A 14,631-nucleotide genomic window follows, 5' to 3' on the forward strand; every position below is an offset into this window, starting at 1 on the left:
CATCGTGACCTGAGCCAAAATCAAGAGTCAGATGCTCAGCCCACTGAGACACCCAGGAATCTCCAAACTGCACTATTTGTTGAAATACTGCAACATTGCTCTCACTAGCAACACTTGGAAAATATCTATTTCTCAATGCCCTCATCAACTTTAGGCTTCATGTATTATAATTCCTTTTATCTTTGTCAATCTGATAGCCTCCCCCGAAAAAGGATATGCTTGTTGATTCAATTTATATTCGTGTCATTAACTGAAAGGTTGAAACTTGTTCAACACTCTTGACTTTTTGTATGTTCTGCATTCTAAGGAAAGATTAAAAATTCAGGGAGAACTGACTCCTGGATAAGGGGACCTCGATGGGGATAAAATCTAAATGTTCTGTGGAGATTTGTCATGAAGATATCCATACACCCTTAGACCTGCTTATATTGACTCCAGAAATAATGAAGAAATAAATGTTTACAAAAGATCTCAGAGCATCCTGGGGAATTTCTCATTAAGTTCCATATCCACATAGTCTCTCTTCTCCTACTACTATGATGCTATTCCTTCACTTTGGAGAGACTTGACTAACAACTCTGCCTTTCAAAGTCCTGTCCAGTGTTTAAGGTTTGTCTCATGTGTCACCTCATTTACGAAATGAGCAATTCTAAATGGATGAGATCATTTTTCCGTGAATACTCAGAATACGTAATTTGTGTTTAAGTACTCTACTAGGTAGTGAAGAGTATAATGATTTTAAAATGTAGTATTTTTCCTCAAGGAACTCATAACCTGGGTATCACGTGCTGCTGGGTGTGATGCAAGACTGAAAGGATTACTCAGAGTCCAAATGGTTTGGAACAATGAGAGGCTGGGAGAGACTACACCAAGTAAAGCTCCCTTAAGCAAGAGAGGGCTGGGGGCAGCCCTGACCTGGGTAGCTCTCTTGTATTTCTTGTGGAGTGAACAATGGTATGTGGAAATGAAAGCAGAATAACAAGGTAATCAATCATATGAGACATACCATGACTCTAACTACATGACCATCTCACGTATACATTAGGAAACTCAGGAAGAATGCATGAGGCGAAGTAAGGGGTAAGCATGGGTTCAATATTCCTTAGTAACCTAAGCATTTCATTTTTGAAGGAAAAACATTTCTGCTGTTTTCAATATGTCTTGGTTTTTCCTTGGTTGAGCAGCTATTGTGTGCAGCATGTGCTGCGTACAGCATGCACTGCCCTTGTCTTACTTTATCTCTTTATATTCCCACACCTGGAGATCAGTAGAAATACAATTTCCCTTAGTTTTCTTTCCAGTTCTACATAATTAACCATTAAAAATTATGCCCATTTCCATGGTGTTTGAATTTTGTTAAAATGCTTTCACAAATATTATCTTATTAAAATGGAACAATAATTCTGTAAATTTAGAAAGACACTATTGCTCTTTTTAAATTTTTCTTAACATTTATTCATTTTTGAGAGACAGAGAGAGACAGAGTGTGAGCGGGGGGAGAGGCTGAGAAAGAGGGAGACACAGAATCTGAAGCAGGATCCAGGCTCTGAGCTGTCAGCACAGGGCCCCATGGGGGGCTTGAACTCACAAACCAGGAAATCATGACCTGAGCTGAAGTCAGACGCTCAACTGACTGAGCCACCCAGGCGCCCTAACACTATTGCCCTTTAATCTTGTCTCCTTTATAGATGAAAAACTTGAAGACCAAAAAAGATAAATGCCTAGGTAAGAATAGATCTCAGGTGTTCTTTGTATTCTATCATGTGTCCTCTAAGAAGCTACAGGGGAGGCAAAAAAATCTTTTGAACCTCTTAGGGTCCTTGACTGGGTCTGAAAATCAAATTAACAAAATCCCGATGCAGATCTCTGGAGGAAAAGTGAGATGAGCCTGCCCCTCCCTCCCCTGTGCAACTTGCTGATCCACCCCAGCTAATACGCCAGATCCCCAGCACCACAAGCCTGGCAGTGTGCAAGTAGCCCAGACGGGCGACGCCACCCCACAGTGAATCCCGCCCCTAGGAGAGGGGAAGAGAAGGCACACACCAGTCTGACTGTGGCCCCAGCAGTGGGCTGTGGGCAGACATCAGGTCTGACTGCGGCCCCGCCCACCAGCTCCAGTTATACACCACAGCACAGGGGAAGTGCCCTGCAGTCCCCCACCACTCCAGGGACTAGCCAAAATGACGAAATGGAAGAATTCTTCTCAGAAAAATGTCCAGGAAATAACAACAGCTAACGAACTGATCAAAAAGGATTTAAACAATATAACAGAAAGTGAATTTAGAATAATAGTCATAAAATTAATCACTGGGCTTGAAAACAGTATAAAGGACAGCAGAGAATCTCTTGCTACAGAGATCAAGGGACTGAGGAACAGCCAGGAGGAGCTAAAAAATGCTATCAATGAACTGCAAAATAAAATGGAGACAACTATGGCTCGGGTTGAAGAGGCAGAGGACAGAATAGGTGAACTAGAAGATAAAATTATGGAAAAGGAAGAAGCTGAGAAAAAGAGAGATAAAAAAAATCCAGGAGTATGAGTGGAAAATTAGAGAACTAAGTGATGCACTAAAGAGAAATAATATACGCATAATTGGTATTCCAGAGAAGGAAGAGAGAGGGAAAGGTGCTGAAGGGGTACTTGAAGAAATAATAGCTGAGAACTTTCTGGATCTGGGGAAGGAAAAAGGCATTGAAATCCAAGAGGCACAGAGAACTCCCTTCAGATGTAACTTGAATCGATCTTCTGCACGATATATCATAGTGAAACTGGCAAAATACAAGGATAAAGAGAAAATTCTGAAAGCAGCTAGAGATAAACGTGCTCTAACATATAAAGGGAGACCTATAAGACTCGTGACGATCTCTCTACTGAAACTTGGCAGGCAAGAAAGGAATGGCAGGAGATCTTCAATGTGATGAACAGAAAAAATATGTAGCTGAGAATCCTTTATCCAGCAAGTCTGTCATTTAGAATAGAAGGAGAGATAAAGGTCTTCCCAAACAAAAACCACTAAACCAGCCCTACTAGCGATCCTAAGGGGGATCCTGTGAGACAAGGTACCAGAGATATTGCTACAAGCATGAAACCTATGGACATCACAATGACTCTAAACCCGTATCTTTCTATAATAACACTGAATGTAAATGGACTAAATGCGCCAACCAAAAGACATAGGGTATCAGAATGGATAAAGAAACAAAACCCATCTATTTGCTGTCTACAAGAGACTCATTTTAGACCTGAGGACACCTTCAGATTGAGAGTGAGGGGATGGAGAACTATTTATCATGCTACTGGAAGTCAAAAGAAAGCTGGAGTAGCCATACTTATATCAGACAAACTAGACTTTAAATTAAAGGCTGTAACAAGAGATGAAGAAGGGCATTATATAATAGTCACAGGGTCTATCCATCAAGAAGAGCTAACAATTATAAATGTCTATGTGCCGAATACGGGAGCCCCCAAATATATAAAACAATTCCTCACAAACATAAGCAGCCTTATTGATAAGAATGTGGTAATTGCAGGGGACATTAACACTCCACTTACAGAAATGGATAGATCATCTAGACACATGGTCAATAAAGAAACAAGGGCCCTGAATGATACATTGGATCAGATGGACTTGACAGATATATTTAGATCTGAATCCCAAAGCAACAGAATATACTTTCTTCTCGAGTGCACATGGAACATTCTCCAAAATAGATCACATACTGGGTCACAAAACAGCCCTTCATAAGTATACAAGAATTGAGATCATACCATGCATACTTTCAGACCACAATGCTATGAAGCTTGAAATAAACCACAGGAAAAAGTCTGGAAAACCTCCAAAAGCATGGAGGTTAAAGAACACCCTACTAACGAATGAGTGGGTCAACCAGGCAATTCGAGAAGAAATTAAAAAATATATGGAAACAAATGAAAATGAAAAGAAAACAATCCAAACGCTTTGGGATGCAGCGAAGGCAGTCCTGAGAGGAAAATACATTGCAAGCCAGGCCTATCTCAAGAAACAAGAAAAATCCCAAATACAAAATCTAACAGCACACCTAAAGGAAATAGAAGCAGAACAGGAAAGACACCCGAAACCCAGCAGAAGAAGAGAAATAATAAAGATCAGAGCAGAAATAAACAATATAGAATCTAAAAAAACTGTAGAGCAGATCAACGAAACCAAGAGTTGGTTTTTTGAAAAAATAAACAAAATTGACAAACCTCTAGCCAGGCTTCTCAAAAAGAAAAGGGAGATGACCCAAATAGATAAAATCATGAATGACAGTGGAATTATTACAGCTAATCCCTCAGAGATACAAGCAATTATCAGGGAATACTATGAAAAATTATATGCCAACAAATTGGACAACCTGGAAGAAATGGACAAATTCCTAAACACCCACACTTCCAAAACTTCCAAAACTCAATCAGGAGGAAATAGAAAACTTGAACAGACCCATAACCAGCGAAGAAATTGAATCAGTCATCAAAAATCTCCCAACAAATAAGAGTCTAGGACCAGATGGCTTCCCAGGGGAGTTCTACCAGACGTTTAAAGTAGAGATAATACCTATCCTTCTCAAGCTATTCCAAGAAATAGAAAGGGAAGGAAAACTTCCAGACTCATTCTATGAAGCCAGCATTACGTTGATTCCTAAACCTAACCCTAAACCAGACAGAGACCAGTAAAAAAAGAGAACTACAGGCCAATATCCCTGATGAATATGGATGCAAAAATTCTCAATAAGATACTAGCAAATCGAAATCAACAGCATATGAAAAGAATTATTCACCATGATCAAGTGGGATTCATTCCTGGGATGCAGGGCTGGTTCAACATTCGCAAATCAATCAACGTGATACATCACATTAATAAAAGAAAAGATAAGAACCATATGATCCTGTCAATCGATGCAGAAAAGGCCTTTGACAAAATCCAGCAACCTTTCTTAATAAAAACCCTTGAGAAAGTCGGGATAGAAGGAACATACTTAAAGATCATAAAAGCCATTTATGAAAAGCCCACAGCTAACATCATCCTCAATGGGGAAAAACTGAGAGCTTTTCCCCTGAGATCAGGAACATGACAGGAATGTCCACTCACTGCTGTTGTTTAACATAGTGTTGGAAGTTCTAGCATCAGCAATCAGACAACAAAAGGAAATCAAAGGCATCCAAATTGGCAAAGATGAAGTTAATCTTTCACTTTTTGCAGATGACATGATATTATACATGGAAAATCCAACAGACTCCACCAGAAGTCTGCTAGAACCGATACATGAATTTAGCAAAGTTGCAGGATACAAAATCAATGTACAGAAATCAGTTCCATTCTTATACACTAAGAATGAAGCAACAGAGAGACAAATAAAGAAACTGATCCCATTCACAATTGCACCAAGAATCATAAAATACCTAGGAATAAATCTAACCAAAGATGTAAAAGATCTGTATGCTGAAAACTATAGAAAGCTTATGAAGGAAATTGAAGAAGATATAAAGAAATAGAAAAACATTCCGTGCTCATGGATTGGAAGAGTAGATATTGTCAAAATGTCAATACTACCGAAAGCTATCTACACATTCAATGCAATCCCAATCAAAATTGCACCAGCATTCTTCTCGAAACTAGAACAAGCAATCCTAAAATTCATATGGAACCACAAAAGGCCCCGAATAGCCAAAGGAATTTTGAAGAAGAAGACCAAAGCAGGAGGCATCACAATCCCAGACTTTAGCCTCTACTACATCATCAAGACAGCATGGTATTGGCACAAAAACAGACACATAGACCAATGGAATAGAATAGAAACCCCAGAACTAGACCCACAAACGTATGGCCAACTTATCTTTGACAAAGCAGGAAAGAACATCCAATGGAAAAAAGACAGTCTCTTTAACAAATGGTGCTGGGAGAACTGGACAGCAACATGTAGAAGGTTGAAACTAGACCACTTTCTCACACCATTCACAAAAATAAACTCAAAATGGATAAAGGACCTGAATGTGAGACAGGAAACCATCAAAACCCTAGAGGAGAAAGCAGGAAAAGACCTCTCTGACCTCAGCTGCAGCAATGTCTTACTTGACACATCCCCAAAGGCAAGGGAATTAAAAGCAAAACTGAACTACTGGGACCTTATGAAGATAAAAAGCTTCTGCACAGCAAAGGAAACAACCAACAAAACTAAAAAGCAGCCAACAGAATGGGAAAAGATATTTGCAAATGACATATCAGACAAAGGGCTAGTATCCAAAATCTATAAAGAGCTCACCAAACTCCACACCCGAAAAACAAATAACCCAGTGAAGAAATGGGCAGAAAACATGAATAGACACTTCTCTAAAGAAGACATCCGGATGGCCAACAGGCACATGAAAAGATGCTCAACATCGCTCCTCATCAGGGAAATACAAATCAAAACCACACTCAGATATCACCTCACGCCAGTCAGAGTGGCCAAAATGAACAAATCAGGAGACTACAGATGCTGGAGAGGATGTGGAGAAACGGGAACCCTCTTGCACTGTTGGTGGGAATGCAAATTGGTGCAGCCACTCTGGAAAACAGTGTGGAGGTTCCTCAGAAAATTAAAAATAGACCTACCCTATGACCCAGCAATAGCACTGCTAGGAATTTATCCAAAGGATACAGGAGCACTGATGCATAGGGGCACTTGTACCCCAATGTTTATAGTAGCACTCTCAACAGTAGCCAAATTATGGAAAGAGCCGAAATGTCCATCAACTGATGAATTGATAAAGAAATTGTGGTTTATATACACAATGGAGTACTACGTGGCAATGAGAAAGAATGAAATATGGCCCTTTGTAGCAACATGGATGGAACTGGAGAGTGTGATGCTAAGTGAAATAAGCCATACAGAGAAAGACAGATACCATATGGTTTCACTCTTATGTGGATCCTGAGAAACTTAACAGAAGTCTATGGGGGAAGGGAAGGAAAAAAAAAAAAAAGAGGTTAGAGTGGGAGAGAGCCAAAGCATAAGAGACTCTTAAAAACTGAGAACAAACTGAGGGTTGATGGGGGGTGGGAGGGATGGGAGGATGGGTGATGGGTATTGAGGAGGGCACCTTTTGGGATGAGCACTGGGTGTTGTATGGAAACCAATTTGACAATAAACTTCATATATTGGAAAAAAAATAATATCTGCATTTAAAATAAGCTTGGCTTATTATAATGCAGAACCTCAAATGTTTACTCAAACTTATTTTTGTATTATATGTTTTCCAATATGTGATCTAAAAAGTGGTTCAAATAAAGTTCAACAGAAAGCTACACTAGGGAACAAATCCAACTATATTACAGGTTAAATTAATAGATAATACAGAAATTATAAATCTGTTTGATTATATCTTGCTTTCTTTTAATTCAGATTTTAAATAAGAAAAACATGTAACATTATTTTTAGTCACTGTTGATGCAGTGATGCAGGAGGCATTGAAACAAAGCTAGAAAGTCTTATTTTGCAGGCTCTAAGATAGAGTTGGAGGTACAACTTCATGGGGCAAAAGATTATAGCAGAGACAAACAATAGACACCTGGGAGAAAAAGATGGGAAGAGAACGTCTTTGGGAAATTAGGGTACCCCAAAATACATAATTTTTTTTTTAATTTTTTTCAACTTTTTTTTTTTATTTATTTTTGGGACAGAGAGAGACAGAGCATGAACGGGGGAGGGGCAGAGAGAGAGGGAGACACAGAATCGGAAACAGGCTCCAGGCTCTGAGCCATCAGCCCAGAGCCCGACGCGGGGCTCGAACTCCCGGACCGCGAGATCGTGACCTGGCTGAAGTCGGATGCTTAACCGACTGCGCCACCCAGGCGCCCCCATAATTTTATTATGTAACTTAGCAGGCCACACACAGGTCCAGGGTAAGATGCATGCTCAGAAAAGATCTGAGAACACCCTAAGTAAACTTGTACCTTGGACTGATATTTACTCAGCACAAGCAAGAAATGAAGGCGAAGGCAGAGTTATATGTGGGCTGGAGAAGCTTTAAGGAGTGCCACAACATAGAGCCAATCTGCAGAGACTGGGGAAGTTGTGTTTTTTATGTTTTTTGTTTTTGTTTTTGTTGTTAGGGGGGATTTGTTTCCTTTCCTTTCTGTGTCTTTTTTTCCCCCTTCTCTTCCCTTCCCTTCTCTTCCCTTCCTTTCCCTTCTTTCCCACCCTTTCCTTCCCATTCCCTTTCCCTTAAAGTCTTTTTTTTTTTGTGTGTGTGTGAGAATGGGGATACAGGCATCCAACAAAACTTCTGTCAAAACACTAGCTGACTACAAGTTTAAGGAACAGAAACTTCAGAGACCATATGGGATAAAAAACAGTTTAAAAAACAAAACTATTTTTAGGGGCACCTGGGTGGCTCAGTTGGTTAAGCCTCCAACTTTGGCTCAGGTCATGATCTCTGGGTTGGTGAGTTCGAGCCCCACATTGGGCTCTGTGCTGACAGTAGAGCCTGGAGCCTGCTTCCAATTATGTGTCTCCCTCTCTCTTTACCCCTTCCTTGCTCATGCTCTCTCTCTCAAAAATAAATATTTAAAAAACCTAAAGAAATAACTATTTTACAAAAATAGCTCAGAAAATTCACTAAGTAAACAACTACAATCTGAAGGAAACAATGAAAATAAAAAACCCTGAGGGGGATGGAAAATATGGGTTTCATATTTACCACGTTACATATTCAAATGTTCAGCTTTCAACAATAACAACAACAACAGAAATTGTGAAGCATACAAAGAAACAAGGAAGTATGTATCATCTGTAGGAAAAATTATCAGAATGATCATAGAGGAAGCACAGAATTAAAATTATTAGAAAATGCTTTAAATCAACAGTCTTAAAGATGCTCAAATTGCTGAAGGAAGCTGTGAGATCAATGAAACCAGGAGAAAGACTCAACAAAAAAGATTATCAATATAGAAATAATAAAATGAACCAAACAAATTCTGGAGCTTACAGCACAGTAAGCTTACAGCACACTATAATAAAAATTCATCAGTGTTTCAATAGCTCATTTGAATAGGCAGAGGGGAAGAAAATCAATGAACTTAAAGGTAGGCCAACTGAAATTATCTGAGGAATAGAAAGAAAAGAGAAAAAGAATGAAGAAAAATGCACATTAAGAATTATGTGACATCAAGCTTACCAACATACACATAATGGGCAAGCCAGAGGGCAGGAGACAGAGAATAGATCAGAAAGAGTATTTAAAGAACTAATGGTTGAAAAGTTCCCAAATTTGATAAAAGAAATGGATCTACATATTCAAGAAGCTCAGCAAATCTAAGACAGATAAATGCAGAGATCTGCACTGAAATAAATTATAACCAGTGTCAAAAGATCAAGATGAAGAAAAAATTTAAAAAATTTTTAATGTTTATTTATTTCTGAGAGAGAGAGAGAGAGAGAGAGAAACAGAGTGCAAGCAAGGAAAGGAGGGCAGAGAGAGGGGGGAGACACAGGATCAGAAACTGGCTCCAGGCTCTGTGCTTAACAATGCAGATGAGGCGGGGCTCAAACTCAAGAACTGTGAGATCATGATCTGAGCTGAAGTTGGAGGGTTAATTGACTGAGACACCCAGGTGCCCCAAAGAAAATAATTTTGAAACCAGCAGAAGAAACATCTCATCATAAACAAGGAATTCTTCATAAGATTAACAGATAAATACAAATAGAGAACAGAAAAACAGCAAAGAGAACCAACATCCAAAACTTGGTGTTTTGAAAAGATCAATAAAATTGACAAAATTTAGCTAAATTGACAAAGAGAGAAGAGTCAAATTATTAAAATCAGATATGAAAGTAGGGGTATTGCCACTGATCATACAGGAGTAAGAATTATAAGAGAATATTATGAACATTTGTATGCCAACAAATGAGATAGCCTTGATGAAATGGACAAAGTTTTACAAACATACAAACCGTCAAAAGTGATACAAATCTAAACACTCAATAACAAATAACAAGAATCAGTGATCAAAAAACTTTCCAACAAAAAAAGCCCAGGACCAGATAGAGTTTACTAGTGAAGCTACCAATCATTTAAAAAATTAACAATAGTCATACCCAATGGTTTCTAAAAACAGAAGAGAGAATATGCCCTAACTCATTTTGTGAGGCCAGCATTACCCTGACACTATAGCCAGGCAAAGACACCATAAGGAAAGAAAAACTACAGACAAATACCTGTTATGAATATTCATAATAGGATTCATAAAATACTATTCTCAACAAAATACTAGCAAACTGAGCAAACTGAATCCAACAGCATTGTTAAAAGCATTATGTAATATGACCAAGCGGGATTTTATCTCAGAAAAGCAAGAGTAGTTCAACATGAAAAGTCAACCAATGCAAGCATCAATATTAATATAATGAAGAAAAAACAACATTATCATCTTGATGCAGAAAAAGCACTTGATAGAATCCAACAGTCCTTTCAAAATAAAATACACTTAAGCAAGAGTAAAAAGGAACTTTCTCAATATGTTAAAGGGCATCATTTATGAAAAGCACACAGCTAACATCATACTTACTGGTGAAAGACCAAGAGTCTTCCCACTAAGATCAAGAATAAGACAAGTATGCCTGCTTTTACCACTTCTATTCAAAATTGTACTACAAGTTCTAATCAGACTAATCATGTAAGAAAAGGAAATAGACTAATCAGAGTTCTAATAGTTCTAATCAGACTAATCATGTAAGAAAAGGTAGCCAAATTGGTGTAACTATCTCTATTCACAGATAACATAATCTTATACATAGCATATTCTAAAGAATCCACATAAATGTGTAAACACAAAAACTGTTAGAGTTTATTTATTTATTTATTTATTTATTTTTTAATTTTTTTTTCAACGTTTTTTATTTATTTTTGGGACAGAGAGAGACAGAGCATGAACGGGGGAGGGGCAGAGAGAGAGAGGGAGACACAGAATCGGAAACCGGCTCCAGGCTCTGTGCCATCAGCCCAGAGCCTGACGCAGGGCTCGAACTCACGGACCGTGAGATCGTGACCTGGCTGAAGTCGGAGGCTTAACCGACTGCGCCACCCAGGCGCCCCTAGTAAAACTGTTAGAGTTTATAAGTGAACTTACTAAAGTTGCTCCAAGTTATTTGTATTTCTATAAACTAGTAATGAACAATCTTAACGTAAATTTTAAAAACAATTCCATTTCCAATAGCACAAAAAAGAATAAAATATCTAGGGATAAATTTCACTAAGCAAGTACAAGTCTTGTACACTGAAAATTATAAAACATTGCTGAAAGAAATTAAAGACATGGACAATAAATAAATAAATAAACAAACAAATAAATGGACCCCTATGTTCTTGGACTATAAGAGTTAATATTGTTAATATGGTAATATTTCCTAAGCAACCTATAGATTTCATGCAATCCTTGTTAAAATACCAGTGGCTTTTCTTTACAGAAATGGAAAAGCTTATCCTCAAATTTCTATAGAAGTGCAAGGGGCTTTATATAGCCAAAACCATCTTAAAAAAGAAAAAAGTTGGAGGGGGGGTCACACTTCTGATTTCAAAACTTACTACAAAGCTACAGCGATCAAAACAGTGTGGTACTCACACATGGTTTAAGCATAGACCAGTAGAATAGAATTGAGAGCCCAGAAATTATTATGGCCAACTGATTTTTGACAAGTGTGTAAATGGGGAACTAATAGTCTCTTTAACAAGTACTGCTGGGACAACTGGATATCCACTTGCAAAAGAATTAAGTTGGACCACTACTCACAACATATACAAAAATTAACTGAAAACTTATCACTGCCTAAATAGAAGAACTAAAATTATAACACTCTTAAAACACAAGGGTAAATCTTCATGACCTGGGATTTGGCAATAGGTTTTGGATATGACAAAAGAAGCAAACAAACAAAAATAGATAAGTTGCACTTCAACAAAATTAGAAACTTTTGTACATCAAAGGATATTATCAATAGAATGAAAAGACAACCCACTGAGTGGAAGAAAATATTTGAAAATCATATATCTAATAGGGATCTAGGATTCAGAAAAGAACTCTTACAACTCAACAACAAAATACAGCCTAATTTAAAAATAGACAAAAATGTAAATAAAGATTTCTCCCAAGAAGAAACACAAATGGCCAAGCAACACATGAAAAGATGCACAACATCATTAGCCATTAGGTAAATGCAAATCAAAACCACAATGAGATAACTTCTGTGAATGGCTTTATTCAACAAAACAGAAAATAAAAAAATGTTTAAGCCTGTAAATAAATTGAAATTCTTTTATATTATTGGCAGGAATGTAAAAGGCATAGCCAATGTAGAAAATTGTTTAGTGCTTCTTCAAAAAGATAAACATGAATTACCATATGACCCAGCAATTCTACTCCCAGGCATACACCCCAAAGAACTAAAATATACATTTATTCACAACAGCATTATTCACAATAGCTAAAAGATGGCAACAACTCAAATGTTCATCAACTCATGAATGGATGAATAAATTATGTGATATATACATAAAACAGAATGTTATTCAGCCATTAAAAAGGAATGGAACACTAACATGATAAAACATGGATGAAGCATAAAAATGTTATGCTAAACAAAAGAAGCCAGACACAGAGGTCACACATTGTATCATTTTATTTATATGAAATATCCAGAATAGGTAAGTCCATAGAGACAGAAAGCAGAATGGTGGTTGCCAGGGTCTTTGGGAGAAGGAGGGATGGGGGAATGACTGCTTTATAGGTACAGGGGTTTCTTTTGGAGTGAAACAACTATTTTTCAATTTGAGAGAGGTGGTTGATCAACAACACTAATAAAATACATTAAATGCCACTGAACTCTATGGTTCAAAATGGTTCATTTTATGTTATAGGAATTTCACCTAACAACAAAAAAGTTTAAAAATATCAATGAAACACATCCTTATCTTAAGTTATACAAATAGAAATATAAAACCAACAGTAGTAGAGTAAATGAACAAAGTCAAAAATGGTTTCTTTAAATAATTAATAAAATTAATAATCTCCAACAGGGACTGATCAAGAAATAAATAGTAGGAACAAATTACCTATACAGGAATGAAAGAGGTGACATCATTACAGAGCTCAGAGACATTAAGAAGATAAGGGAATATTATAAAGAATTTTTTGCCAATAAATGTAATTTAACTGGAATGAAGAAGTTCCTTGACAAATACAATTTACCAAACCAAACAAAAGCAGAAATAGAAAATCTGAATAGCTCTATATCTTTTAAAGAAATTGAATCCCACAAAGAAAACACTAGCTCATATGGCTTCATTGCTGAAATCTATAAATCATTTAAGGAAGAAATAATGGCTAATGCTACTTTTTTCACAAAGTGGAAGAACAGATCCCATATTCCCACCCTTTTTTTTAAAAAATGAGGATGGATGGGGTGCATGGGTAGCTCAGTTGGTTAAGCATCTGACTTCTGCTCAGGTCATGATCTCACAGTTCATGAGTTCAAGCCCCACATCAGGTTCTGTGCTGTCAGTGCAGAGCCCGCTTTGGATCCTCTGTCTCACTCTCTCTCTGCTCCTCCCTCACTGTGCATGTGCTCTCTCTCTCCCTCTCTCTCTCTCTCCCCACACCCCCTTTAAAAAATAAATAAACATTTAAAAATAAAAATAAAAATGAGGATGGCAGAACCTGCTAAAATGTGACAGAGATATTACAAGAAAAATTATAGACCACTTTGGCTGCTTGTAAAATGAAGAGGCTGCAGTTTTACACCTATTTGCTTTTGATAGATTTTTTTTATTTAAAACAATTTTTTAATATGAAATTTATTGTCAAATTGGTTTCCATACAACACCCAGTGCTCATCCTTACAGGTGCCCTCCTCAATACCCATCACCCGCCCTCCCCTCCCTCCCACCGCCGCCCCCATCAACCCTCATTTTGTTATCAGTTTTTAAGAGACTCTTATGGTTTGCCTCCCTCCCTGTCTAACCTTTTGTTTTTCCTTCCCCTCCCCCATGGTCTTCTGTTAAGTTTCTCAGGATCCACATAAGAGTGAAACCATATGGTATCTGTCTTTCTCTGTATGACTTATTTCACTTAGCATAACACTCTCCAGTTCCATCCACGTTGCTACAAAAGGCCAGATTTCATTCTTTCTCATTGTCAAGTAGTATTCCATTGTGTATATAAACCACAATTTCTTTATCCATTCGTCAGTTGATAGACATTTGGGCTGTTTCCATAGTTTGGCTATTGTTGAAAGTGCTGCTATAAACATTGGGGTACAAGTACCCCTATGCATCAGTGCTCCTGTATCCCTTGGGTAAATTCCTAGCAGTGCTATTGCTGGGTCATAGGGTAGGTCTATTTTTAATTTTTTGAGGAACCTCCACACTGTTTTCCAGAGCGGCTGTACCAGTTTGCATTCCCACCAACAGTGCAAGAGGGTTCCCGTTTCTCTACATCCTCTCCAGCATCTGTAGTCTCCTGATTTGTTCATGTTAGCCACTCTGACTGTCATGAGGTAATGTATCTCAGTGTGGTTTTGATTTGTATTTCCCTGATGAGGAGCGATGTTGAGCATCTTTTCATGTGCCTGTTGGCCATC

Source organism: Herpailurus yagouaroundi, unplaced genomic scaffold (assembly GCF_014898765.1).
Source record: "Herpailurus yagouaroundi ecotype Mexico unplaced genomic scaffold, PumYag 28, whole genome shotgun sequence".
In the NCBI taxonomy this organism is placed as follows: Eukaryota; Metazoa; Chordata; class Mammalia; order Carnivora; family Felidae; genus Herpailurus; species Herpailurus yagouaroundi.